Source organism: Triplophysa rosa, linkage group LG12, assembly GCF_024868665.1.
Source record: "Triplophysa rosa linkage group LG12, Trosa_1v2, whole genome shotgun sequence".
NCBI lineage: Eukaryota > Metazoa > Chordata > Actinopteri > Cypriniformes > Nemacheilidae > Triplophysa > Triplophysa rosa.
In genome coordinates, this window is record NC_079901.1 from 7,218,233 (window position 1) to 7,231,451 (window position 13,219).

A 13,219-nucleotide genomic window follows, 5' to 3' on the forward strand; every position below is an offset into this window, starting at 1 on the left:
TTTGGGTCAAGCAATATAATCAATTGACCTTTTTTTGTAGCATTTAAGTCCCAAATTTGCAGGTTGCACACACGGACTAAAAGTGAAAGGCTGTTTATAGGGATTCAACAATATTATCGATATCGTGTTATCGCAATAGCAAACTTGGACGGTCACATGACTGTATGAACGATAGGTCTTCCGGGCCAAACATAGAGAATGTTAGAAAAAATAATAGATGTTAACTTTGGCAAGGTCCATCTGGTGCAATTATTGTATTTTATAAAAAGGATTTTTAGGTCATTTGACCCATAAAACTCATACCTCTAAGCAACAGTTATGATTAGAGGATAAAGAAAAGAGGATGCTTTCCAAGTCATCGTTTGTCATTTAAATATCGCAATAACTATCGTACCGTGGACGTTATACGGATGTATTACCATACAGTGAGATTTTGATATTGTTACATCCCTAGCTGTTTATGATCCAGTGGGTTGTTTATGCAACCAAATTTCATGGATATTTGCTTGTTAACCTTCGAGCGTTATATCGAACATTTTTTCAGTCGTTATTGTATAATCGGTGTACCACCAATAAATCAATACCGTTTTATCGCCCAGCCCTATGACTGGGACAAAAGAGGGTGTGGCTTATGTTTTTAGCTGTGAATTGATTGGATGATAGGATGTAGGCATTTCATTCAGAAATTGAGATGACATTATTTTGGTACTAGAGATTGAAGTTTCCAGGGGCTCAAACCTCCAATCATTTGTGTTTAGAGATTGTTTCAAGAAAAGATTTCAGACTAGCTCAGCAGAACCTTAAAAGCCCTGCATGAGGAAAAGTTTTATTCCATTTTTTCAGGACAAGAACACACAAATGGCTTTTCATCCTGCTGTTAATGAACCATTACCATACAGTAAGAATCCATAATGGTGTTTCATTAAATCCTGAACTCGGTAAGCACTCGAATATACTTTCCTCCTGTGTTGTCTGAACGCGATGCTTAACCCATACATCACTCACGGAGAGAAAGATCCTTAAATCAAAGCAGAGAAACATTTCCGCAACCCTCCTCTTTCTTTCATTTTTCTACATCGACTTTGTATCTCTGCACACGTTGACATTTCAGGGGCGGTGGTACACATCTTGAGAGGCGCCTTTAGTGATAGTCTTGACTAACGTGCTGTCACGAATCGGGATTAAGTGTCATGCGCACATGAAGTCCTCACGAAATTAATAGCACGGTCTAAAGCATCTTCTCTGTCTTTTGGCGGATTGCGGATATATTACATTACCGCCTAATAGGGATAAATGAGACGCATATCTCACGTTGACTTCTAATTGTGTCAGAATGCAGCGTTTGGCCGCACATGTGCCGGCTGACTGATATGTTGGCTATTTGTCATGGTGCCTTTTTTTCAGGCGGTCTTTTACTGGCTTTGTTCATTACTAAGGACACTTCTAGACTATACAAGAATGCAGGAACTATATCCATCAAGTCACCACTATTCATGAGTTTCTTTAATGCATTACAGCACATACTTATATTGAGATGCAATTGTGTGTGAAACATAATTTCCATAATAATTCATTGTACACTTTAGTCATGTGACAAGCAAGAACCAATGGCATTTGGCATCAGTAACATTAAATCTGTTGTGATGTGTCCAAAGGCACCATTGGTTAATTGAACATGAATAATATTCATAAGCTTCAATAGAGGGCATAGAATGACACAGGATTCAGTAAATGATTGATGACTACATGGGAAACAGTAAAACATTCAGACACATGCCCACGGGATTGTTAACATTGTAATAGAGCACTTTCATGAGTATATACCCGAGTGTCTTTCTCTTTTCCCAAACAACCATAACAATACGTTGTGTCCATTTTTAATCAAATCCAGCGTCCTGCTATATGGTGTCAGGAATCCTGGTGGTCGACTCTTTGAAACGGTGACATTGGAGGAGGTATTATTAGCCTCCCACTGGTCTCATTTACAAAGTGATTGGTTTTCCTAATGTCTTCCTCCGAAAGAGGAAGTTCATGCTGTTTTTCAAAGAAACTGCTGTCTGCTTAGGCCAAAGATCATCAACTAGGGCTGTGACGATAACCGCATCACCGCATTACCGCAGTAATGAGATGCCGACCGCGGTGTTGAGGTCATCACCGTCATCACTGCACATTTTTTGTATTGTAGCGCACAGAAATGGATACCTAATGTTGATTTGGTGCACTTTGATTTGGTGATTTGATTTGGAGTGTTTTTTTCCATGCGCCGCTAGAAGTAACGTTAGAGAGGTTACGGGAGTTTGGATCCCCGGAAAAAAAGGATGAGCAGTTTTAATTCAGACGGGCGTGGATGTGTTTTACATTGCTCTTAGTTCCGAGTAACCTAAAAGTGAGTCAAAAAAGACTTTTGTCTGTCGTTCTTCAGACGCTTCAGTATTTTATTTATTTGCTGGTTAAAGTTACAGGAGTGCATATGGTGTGGGATATGAACTATAAACACAATAATTAATTGTTAATCATAAATTACTGTCTTTCGTCCTATATGTTCAAGGGCTTCTGGGGAAAAAAACTGCTTCCCGCACAAGGAAGCGGGACAGTCCATTAAACATATGGGGGATTTATGTTGTGTGTTTATTTTGTGTGTGCTAGGTTTCAGTGTGATTTCTACAGATAATGTTCAATAAAATACACACAAACACGGGCATAAAAGACAAAAGCATAAAGTAAACAGTTAGTTGCAAGTGCTTATAGCGATGCATCTCTTTTGTGGTATAGGCTAGTATTTACAGTTGACAACATTATTCAAAAAATGGCCACGAATCTAGTGTCTAAGCCAAATGTTGTGTCGCCTATTTGGGAACATTTTGGTTTTGACAGTGGCAGCCGGTAAATTGCCACTCCATCGAGTGTGTATTCAGTGTACAACATTGTCACTCGATTAAGACTAGGGATGGGCATTTTTCAATCATTTCATATTTTAATATTTGAGCTCATAAAAAACAAATATTTGTTTATTTAAATTAAGTTAATAAAGACGTATTTTTTTACGTTTTTATTTAGTCACAATTTCACATCAAGCCTATAATTATCTTTAAATATTCATAACGCATTAATATTATATCCTGTATATAGGTTTTTTAATGTTGAAAAAGTAGCAACGTTGGAAAAAAAGAAATAGAAAATACATAAAAACTGCATATAAACATGCGCGGAATGGTATAATACAAAAAGAAAACATACAAAACAAAACAAAACAGACAAAATGTGTACTGAGAGTCTGTGATATATATTGTTAGTGATGCTTTGAAAAAGCATAACTATTGTTATTCGAGCATACATACTTCTTATAATTATTCTTGTTCCGCCAAAAGTTTGGCACGCTACTTGTCCCGCAAGCTTTTGACGTAGACCCATGAATGAATACATCACATCGACGGGCCTATTCGGGAATGGTGTGCTATGACTTTTATAAGCGATCGGGTGGGGGGGGTGCGATAGGGGGGCGAAAAACCACCCGAAAAATCCCATTGACTTAACATTGCGCCCAACTTTGAGGGATCGTAGCTCCGAGCGAGGATATCGTAGAAACATGAAAATGATACACGATTTGAAGGGGTTATCAGGCTCTATAAGAACATCACTCACAATGGGGTGTAAGTTGCACCCCTGGGATGTGAGAGCCTCCCAAAATTTCCGTATACTTATAATGGCGCCCATAGACTCCCATTCAAAACCTAGACACCTATACTATATTTACGCTTATTTTTTCGCTTTGGACCCATGAATGACTACATCAAATCGAGCGGCCCATTGAGGAATGGTGTGTGATGACTTTTGGAAGCGATCGGGTGGAGGGGGTGCGATAGGGGGGCGAATAAAACCCGAAAAATCCCATTGACTTAGCATTGCGTCCAACTTTGACGGGTCGTAGCTCCGAGTGAGGATATCGTAGAAACATGAAAATAAAACACGATTTGAAGAGGCTATCAGGCTCTGTAAGAACATCACTCACAATGGGGTGTAAGTTGTACCCCTGGGGTGTAAGAGCCTCCCAAAATTTCCCAATCACAGGAAGCATGCCCATATAAGGCGTAAAATGTCCCGTGTTGAATATCTTAGCAGTACAACCACTTAGAGACAAGGGGGTGGGCTCATTTTACTCAGGCTACCAATCAGTGTGACATGATCATTATGAAGTTATTAAGCCACGCCCATAGCAACCATTTACAGCAACCTAGCAACCGATCCCATAGACTCCCATTATAAAAAGTCCATGTGGATATCTTTGCAACACAGTGTCGTAGAGACAAGGGGGTGGGCTCATTTGACTCACACAACCAATCAGTGTCACAGGATCATCTTGAAGCTATTAAGCCACGCCCATAGCAACCATTTACAGCAACCTAGCAACTGATCCCATAGACTCCCATTATAAAAGGTTCAGGTGGATAGAGACAAGGGGGTAGGCTCGTTTTACTCAGGCAACCAATCAGTGTCCCAGGATCATCATGAAGCTTCGAAGCCACGCCCATAGCAACAAAACATGTCAGCCTAGCAACCGTTTAGCAATACCTATATCTCTGCATCGGAACATCGTAGAGAAACGGGGGTTGGTTCTTTACACTCATAGCTTAGAGCATCATCAATTGGCAGATGATAAGCCACGCCCATATCAACCAAACAGGTTAGCCTAGCAACCATTTAGCAAAACCTATATCTCTGCATAGGAACTTCGTAGAGACACGGGGGTTGATTCGATTCACTCATAGGTTAGAGTATTAGATGCTCCTGCTCCGGGGGTACGTGTGTTCACTACTCTCTGGATGGGTTAAATGCAGAGGTCACATTTCGTTGCCTTGTACCTTCGTACATGTGCAATGACAATAAAATTGAATCTAAATCTAAAATCTAAATCTAAATCATAGGTTAGAGTATTACCAAGTGCAGATGCCAAGCCACGCCCATAGCAACCAAACATATTAGCCTAGCAACAGTTTAGCAATATGTATATCTCTGCATCAGAACATCGTAGAGACATGGGGATTGGTTAGATTCATTTGTGGCTTAATGTGTTATCACTCTAGTGCCCAGTTCCATGGTTTGCCACAAAGCATCACTCACATTTTCTTCAGAAAATGTACCTATCTAGTTTTCTTTGTCGTTCATGGTCAGTGTCTGGTTTGTTTAGCTTTGCATTGCATTTGCATCAATAAATAAGGAATTTATTTCAACTAAAGTAACTAAGGAATCACAGCGCGTTTTAAAACAAAGAAAAATGTATTTACAGTCTGTAACCTGAAGGCGACGACCCTTTTGAACTTCTTTGAAGGAAAATTCAGGCTCTTTAGGTATGGAAAAAGGTGCCAGTCTTATGTTAAGGCCAAATTCATTAACATTAGTTGCAGTGAAATGTACATTTTCATGTTTCAAGTTGTTTAAATTAGCATTACTCAATATATTTTTAACGAACGAATGAATTAACAAAGAACAACCGCTTCGAAGTAATGGTAATAAATTAATTATTGTTAATCATTTAATATTACGTTGGTATTTTTATACCTAATGCAAGTAATGTTAATGAATTCTGTGGCTCACCAGTTTTGAAACATATAATATGGTGATGTGATCCTAGCATCTTGTGTGTAAACTTAAAATATTTAAACTAGCTTGCGATCTGAGTGAACAAAGATTTAGGAACACATACAAATGATTTTTTATATTTTCTGTATATTATAAATTCATTACAGATGAAGTGAAGCGTTAAATAAGACGTGACAACTCTAGGGTCTTCTGTAGAGGTAACTTAACCCTGTGGTGATGCAGTTTTTATTCTTATGAAAAATACGAATATTCGAATAGCATTTTTAATTTTCGAATAGTTATTGCGGATCCAATATTTGAACATTCGTGCACATCCCTAGTTAAGAGCCTCGCTGAAACCAGACAACGTGAACAGGTTGGTTTTCCTCGCACGAAACACCTTGCCGATTCACTAAAGCAGCCCAGTAGTTGTACAACAGCCGAACACTTGTACTACAGGCTAGCCCGATATTCTCTTTTAATGTTGCGCTTTGAAAAATGTTGTTTTTATAAATGTAGCCTAATTAATAGTTATATAATATTAATGATAATTTGGTGTTAAAAACGATAAATTATTCAAAGTTTCAAGCGCGTTTATATTGTTACCCTGTTGTTCTTTCTGCAGCTTCTGCGGAGAAAAAGCCTCTTTTATGTTGCACTCTGAATTTTTTTTATAAAAATTGAGATGAATAATCGACAATTATGATTTTTTAGATATCATTCCAAAAAAATCTGCATTTGGTGGAAAAATTTAGTATCGGTGCACGTGTAATAATTTATTATTTGAGCTGTCGGGTATGATGTCAGTTTGACATTATTTGACACATAAGAACTTGAAGTAATTTTTAATCAAATTTTATGAACGTTTTGGCATTGTTTACATATGCAGAATGACACAGAGCTTAACAATATATAGGCCATTTATATAGAAAATAATAATAAAAAATGAATGAATGAATAATATCATAATAATATTAATAACTCAAATAATAATAAAAAGTAATACTGAAGAGTGAATGACAGAAATATGCAAAGCCATTATTTAAAATATACTGTATTTAAAGAAGAAAAAAAGAAAAGAAAAACTAAACATGTACTTAAGGTTATACAAAAGAAATCAAAAAGCTATATACCCACACAACAAAACTTAAAGTCCGGGTAAAGAGAATTCTGAGAATTGTTTCTAAACACATAGATGTTAGAAATGTATCGCTGAAACACATTACAAAGACACAGACGTATGTAGTACTGAATTGTGGAGTTAAACCGCAAACAAATTTTTGGTTCAGGATTTTTTGGGCGGGGCTAAAACATCATCGAAGACGTAATGGAAAGTCCGAGCATGCATGGCCCCTCCCCAATCACTAGAGCGCCTAGCATCAGGCGTCTGCTCAATCACAAGCTCAGGGGTTTCCAGCTCTCGCGTACATGCTTTCAGGCTCTTTCACGCTCTCACCGTGTCCAACTAAACAAATCTCACACCAAATAACACGCAAACGGTAACGCAGACGGGAATGGACGGATGGGAATAACGCGAACGGAAGGAGGATCACTGCGCGTGATTGCGACCTGCTTCAGTGAATGATGTTCGCTATCAGCAATCTCAGCATCTACCCTATCAGCTCAAGAGAGAACCACTACAAATAGAAAAATCTGTCTTACCTGCATTCTCTCTACAGTCTTCAGGCGTCCCTCCACCACCCAGGCTCCTCACCACGAGCCCGTTTTCTCCCGCAGGACAACGGGGGAGCGCTCTGGGTTCGGGCTAATACCGGGCTAAGCCCTCTACCCGGACAGGGGGAGAGAACTCAGAACTCGTAAGAAACTGACGGGCTCTGAGTCCTCTCCCCGGATATCATGCCAAATACGCATACCTTTAAACCTGAATTATTATCTGCATAGGCGAACTCGTGAATTATCTATTAATGAATATTGTGTGCAATGACATATAGCCTACTGGGGATTCAGGTTGAGCGACGCGATGGGCGTGGCTTCAGGGCCAACAGCGGACACGCCCCCAGCCTTTGAGAGCAGAGAGTCCTGCTTATTTTTCCAAGGTTTTGATAATTTATTTTATTTGCTTGGATGTTGTTTTCTTCATTCAGATTTGGCTGGGTGGTTAATAACACACTTTTCTGTTGTGTGACATTAACATACAAAACCAGTGGTACAGTTCTGAAAAACATCTGCCTCAGTTGAAGAGCCAATTATGGATGTGGCGATGTAGAGGCAAAAGCAGTCTTAATCATTGTTAAGAATCACATTGTTGGATTAGCACAGTAACTACTTTTTTTGAATAATGCAGTTGAGTTGCTGTCTATGTGCAGTATAACTATGATTTTGGGTTTTTAATGCTGACTTAGCTGCATTAGAGTATGTAGGTATTTGCTTTTTAAGTGAAGACACTGCTGAGTTATGTGCTATATCACATTACCTGGTAATGTAAAACTAAGTAAATGATGAATAATATTGTGTTTCCTAAATATGTAAGTTTTTTGATTTTCCTATTGTTTTTTTTTACCCAAATGTTATTAAAAATACTCCTGTAGCAGTTAGACAGTGTAATATAACTAGGCCAGTGTGTTATATAACTAGGCAGAGGGAAGAGATGTTGCCTTGATCTTTAATACAAGTTAACATCTCAGCACTACGGTAAGAACAAAGTCTTGCTTTTTGTTATATGATTAATTAATGGTGTACCAACATCAATCCAGAGGTCGCATTGTCTCGCTTTATATCTAAAAATAAGTCATGATATAGGTCAAGTTCATTGTCTCTTATAGAGTTTTATTCCCAAATGAACAGCTCAGGCCAAATTTAGTGACCTGTATAGAAAGCGGTAGCCATGGAGATAGGCGGAGCCAAGCAGAAAGAATACAAAAGATAATAACTTTCACAAAACAGTGCATTTTTATAGCGGGATGAATGGAGTTTGAGTGCCAAGTCTTATCATTGACCTTTTCTAAGGGCGCATGCTCTCAAGATTGTATCTTTCTCATGAAAATGGTTCAGGCAGGCGGTTTAATTTCAGAAATGGAATTGCTTTGATATTGTTTTACTCCTCAGATGGGCTGTGTTGTCTTGAAAGGTTGTTTTTTCCTCAGTCAGCCATTTTTCATGGATGCTATTTTTTTGCCTGTCATATTCCATTTCGCTATCTCTGCGGCTGCAGCTTGACTTTCCTTCTGACCTGCTTCCTCCGGGGTCAATCGTCTGACCTTCGGCTGGGCGTTTTTTTTCTTAACTTGTGACTCACTTTGTAGAAAATAGGAAAAAGTTTTATACCACTCGGATTATTATTTGCTCTCTCGAGAGGATTTACTGTATAGCAGTATGTAATTCAGTCATGTCTGTTGGTGAGATAAAGAGAGAAAGAGGGCTTTTAAGAGCCCAGATGTCCACACTGTTCAGCCAACAATGTGCAAGGGCATTTGCCATAGTACTATGAGTAAAATGATTCATCCTTGTTCAAAGGAGAGAGCAAAAGATTAATGTTTTAGTTTGAGCTAGACAAAATTTATTAGGAGTAAATGGACAGTAAAGACCACGCTTGCCTCTTTCTGTCCATAGAATGCTAATTCAAATAAATATAATGCATCATGATCCAGAAATAACAATATGCCTGAATGCAAACCCATTACGAGAGCACTGATCACAAAATACAAGCAAAAATAATATTGTTAAGAGTTATTGGGATGTGTAAATTAAATGATATTTTAAATCGGAAGACAAGATCATCTGCTTAAACACTGCTCATTTGGTTGTGTCACCAGCGATGTCACATGAATATATAATGGAGGAATTTTAGAGAAGATTAAACATTTATTCATCACTATTCTCTGTCTATTGGCATTTGTTATCGGGGTGTTTGGATTTCAAATCCTTCTTTGCTTTCTTAACGTTATTCCATGATACTAATTTGTAACATTTTCATATCTACTTAAGTTTGTTTAAGAAAAAGATTATGATTATGATTATGAAAAATATTATGGTTATGATTGTGAAAAATACAATGATTAAGATTATCATTATGAAATTTATGAAATTAATATTTCTGTTGGTATTATTATTTCTCTGGGATGGATTAGGGCTTGACATTAAGCATTGTCATGTGGTTGTCCTTCGGACAAGTAAATTTGACATTCACATTCCGACTACAAAAATGACTTGAAAATGATATTTCATTTGAATTATAATATAATATAATCAATATAATTGTTTTGGATTTAGATTGGTCAAGTTTGCTTCCAAGCATTTTAACTAGTGTCCGCTTTGGCCGCCTGAATTTGGTTATAGGCCGTTACTCTCTGTGACTGCTATTAAACAAAGGCAAGCAGTAATTATTATTAGTGTTAAGGCTGTAAGTTAACTTTTTTTGCACATAGCACTGGTGCTAGAGAGGTTTAAAGTTTGGTAGCACAGGCCAAACAGTTGGAGCACAAGTATAAATCGTCTGATGTCATCATTAAAAAAATATGCAAGTGCAGTTCATCATGAATAGGCAGATAACTGACAAAAGACATTAATGTTACATACAGATGGATAAATTAGGGCCATATCATTTTTAGTTTACCTAAATTTGTTTTAATATTTCTAAGTTCTGTGTCTTTCCTTTTTTACTATACAATAGTGGCATATTTGTCCACATAAATTACTGTATGATACTATAGTGTTGTCATTATTATTATTATTGTTGTCACACCTGATATTTTCCATTGTCTGATAATTTACGTAATTTTTGCGCTATTCATGTTTCCTTTGTTTGTTTGGAGCATGTTATAGAAAACCGACTGGCCATTTGATCTAGCGGATCGACTCATGAGGGTGGTCCTTCATCTGAGGTGTATGTGCTTGAGTCTCTGGATTTATACCTTTATGTGTCTTGGAGCAAAATTAGGCTTTTGTAACACACTGGGCAAACAATTCTCCAAACTCATGCCCATGGCAGTAAATCCATACTCTGGAATAATACATTGACTTTATTTTATTTTTTAGCTTGTGTCATCATTTACGGTGAGTGAGATTGAGGATTGCCACATCCCAGAGGCCACTCTGGCCCTGTAGTTCGGTCCCTTGGACATGTGTAGCCCCATAACCAAATTTTCTTTAGGGGTTATAAGGGCACCCCTGAGAATTTTACCATATATTTGGAAATGACTAGCTTGCATTTTCTTAAATCATTTTACATTATTTCCACCTTTTCAGATGAAAATAGAAAGGAATGGCTTTCCATAATAAATTTAAGCTCCAAACTAAAGCCTGTTTATCTCTTAACAATTTTCCTTACAAATGCTACAACTATGTTTTCAATTTCCCCTCTACATATCACATAAAAAAAGAGTCATTTTAGAAAAACAATGGCTGGGAAGGAAGAGAGCTCCAGTAATGGATTATTGCACTTTTTACAGGCCTGCAGAAGTGGGGTGATCATGACAAGCATTGTCATTGCAACCAGCAGTGAATTAAATGTTAACCACAGATTCTATTTTTAGACATATGTCATTATATAAAATATTGCTGGAATAAAAGAGGGTGCGAGATAGAAAGAAAATGAAGGCAGAAAAGCAGAATTCGTTTTCTAAATGATGTTTAAAGGGGTCATATGACACAGCATAAATGAATATTATCGTTTGTTTTAGATGTAATGCAATGTGTATACACCGTGCATGTTCGTATCTCCTTTTTGCACCACCTATCTGAAAAGCGAGGTGTGCTATGATTGGCCAGTTCACCAGTGCGTAGTGATTGGTCGAATACTGCAAGCATGGGACTGAAATGAAACGCCTCTTTCCATATTTGGAACATCAGGTTCCAAAGCTATTGTACTGACAGGTACGCCACCTTACTTGCGTATACATTTGGGCGGTCTTAGTCAAATCATACCACGGACTGACGTAGATTTGTGGGGGTGTGGTTACACGAGGCGTTTCAGGCAGGTCTGGGTGAGCATCCGCTTTTTGATCGAATGCATCTTTTGTACCGACACTTTCATTTTTGCAATTTTACGTGTCTAATACATGCATGGGCAACTTAAAACACACCAAAGACAGAACACATATTCGCGTCATATGACCCCTTTAAGTTGCACGGCTGTCATTTCATGTACTGATTCAGACGGGGTGGGGGTCTGCATGTATTATATTATGTTTTTCTACTACCAAACGCTGACTGTTCTGAGTAGTACATGACCAGAATCTCTTTACGGATTTAGTTTTGTGTTTACGTCAGACAGTGTGCCAGCAGTAGGTATGGCATTCAACAACGGTCAAAATATAGCAGTAGAAGCATTGTAAAAATACAATAGCAAAATCACAGACATTTCTACAGTCAGTAATTTGAACCTGAATTTTTGAAGATGTTGTGCATGTTCAATTCGGACCGGATCGAAATCACAAAGTACATTTGTGAAACATGAATTTACCTGGGAAAACTAGTCCTGTTCGAATAACGTTATGAAAGAAAGCAAGATGCACATGGGGAAAGATAAAATAAGAAAGAAGCGGTACAACTGTAATGTAAACAGACAGAGGTTCAGACGAGAGCTGATTTGCGAGGAGTGATTGAAGGTGTCTGTGATCTCAGTTTTGTGTCACCGTCCTGTGACTTTAATCTGCCTCTTATTTTGGATAAAGTAAAAACCCTTATTAAATGAAGCCAGGCTGACAACTTGTTATAAAAATGGAAATGAAGAGAAGCCTTTTTTATTAAACTCCTCATCTCATCACAGATATCTGTCAAACCACGGGCATCCACTAGATTATACCATCTGATAATCTTGCTGTCTGGACTCTGAAATACATCCCACATAGAGGCAGTGTGGAAGAATGACGTGATGGTGGAAACAATGCATGTGGTGGTCTTGAACATTCAGCAGGCAGAGCTTTGTGTGCTGTAATTAAACTGGGAAATTAAACAATGATTGATCCTCTCATCTCTCACACGGTAAAGGAAAACAGGGCAGAGCAGATAGCCTTTAACAGAGCTACTTTTCAATTCCATTCTCAATTATTTGTTTGTGACCTCTCACAAAGGCTTGTTGGGAGATTAGTCCTGCATTCATGTGCTGCTCAGATTTCCAAAAAAAAAACCATTTTGGTAACACCCTTGGGCATCTTACTTAGTAGTTCTAAAGTGTTGTTTTCTTATCTCACGTAGGGCATAAAAGAAAGCAGAATTGCTACTTGTGCTTGCTAAAAACAACAACAACAAAAATCTGGATTCAAGTGTTTGCTTGAGATGCGCAAATACTAAATTTCTCCTCCGATAGCCGATTATTCAGAGTGATATCTGCGATACATATTCTGAAGATTAAATTAATATTTCTTAACTTTCTGAATGTTATTCCTATATAATGACTAATCATATTGAACATCAAGCTGATGAAGTGATGATTCTCAACATTTTCTATATACAGAAAACAGATTTCTTGCATTTAAACTGTTTTTAAACTATCTTGCTTTTATCGACAGATACCGATTATTGGACGATATATCGGTGCATAGTTTGCAGTATTGGTCAAGGAAGCCACAAAAGAAGAAACCTTAAGAATTACAATGCATCAAGAATTGTAATATCAGTACTGTACTTTGTTTTGTATACTTGATATAGATTTTAAAGTGGTAATGGTATTCAGTATACTGTG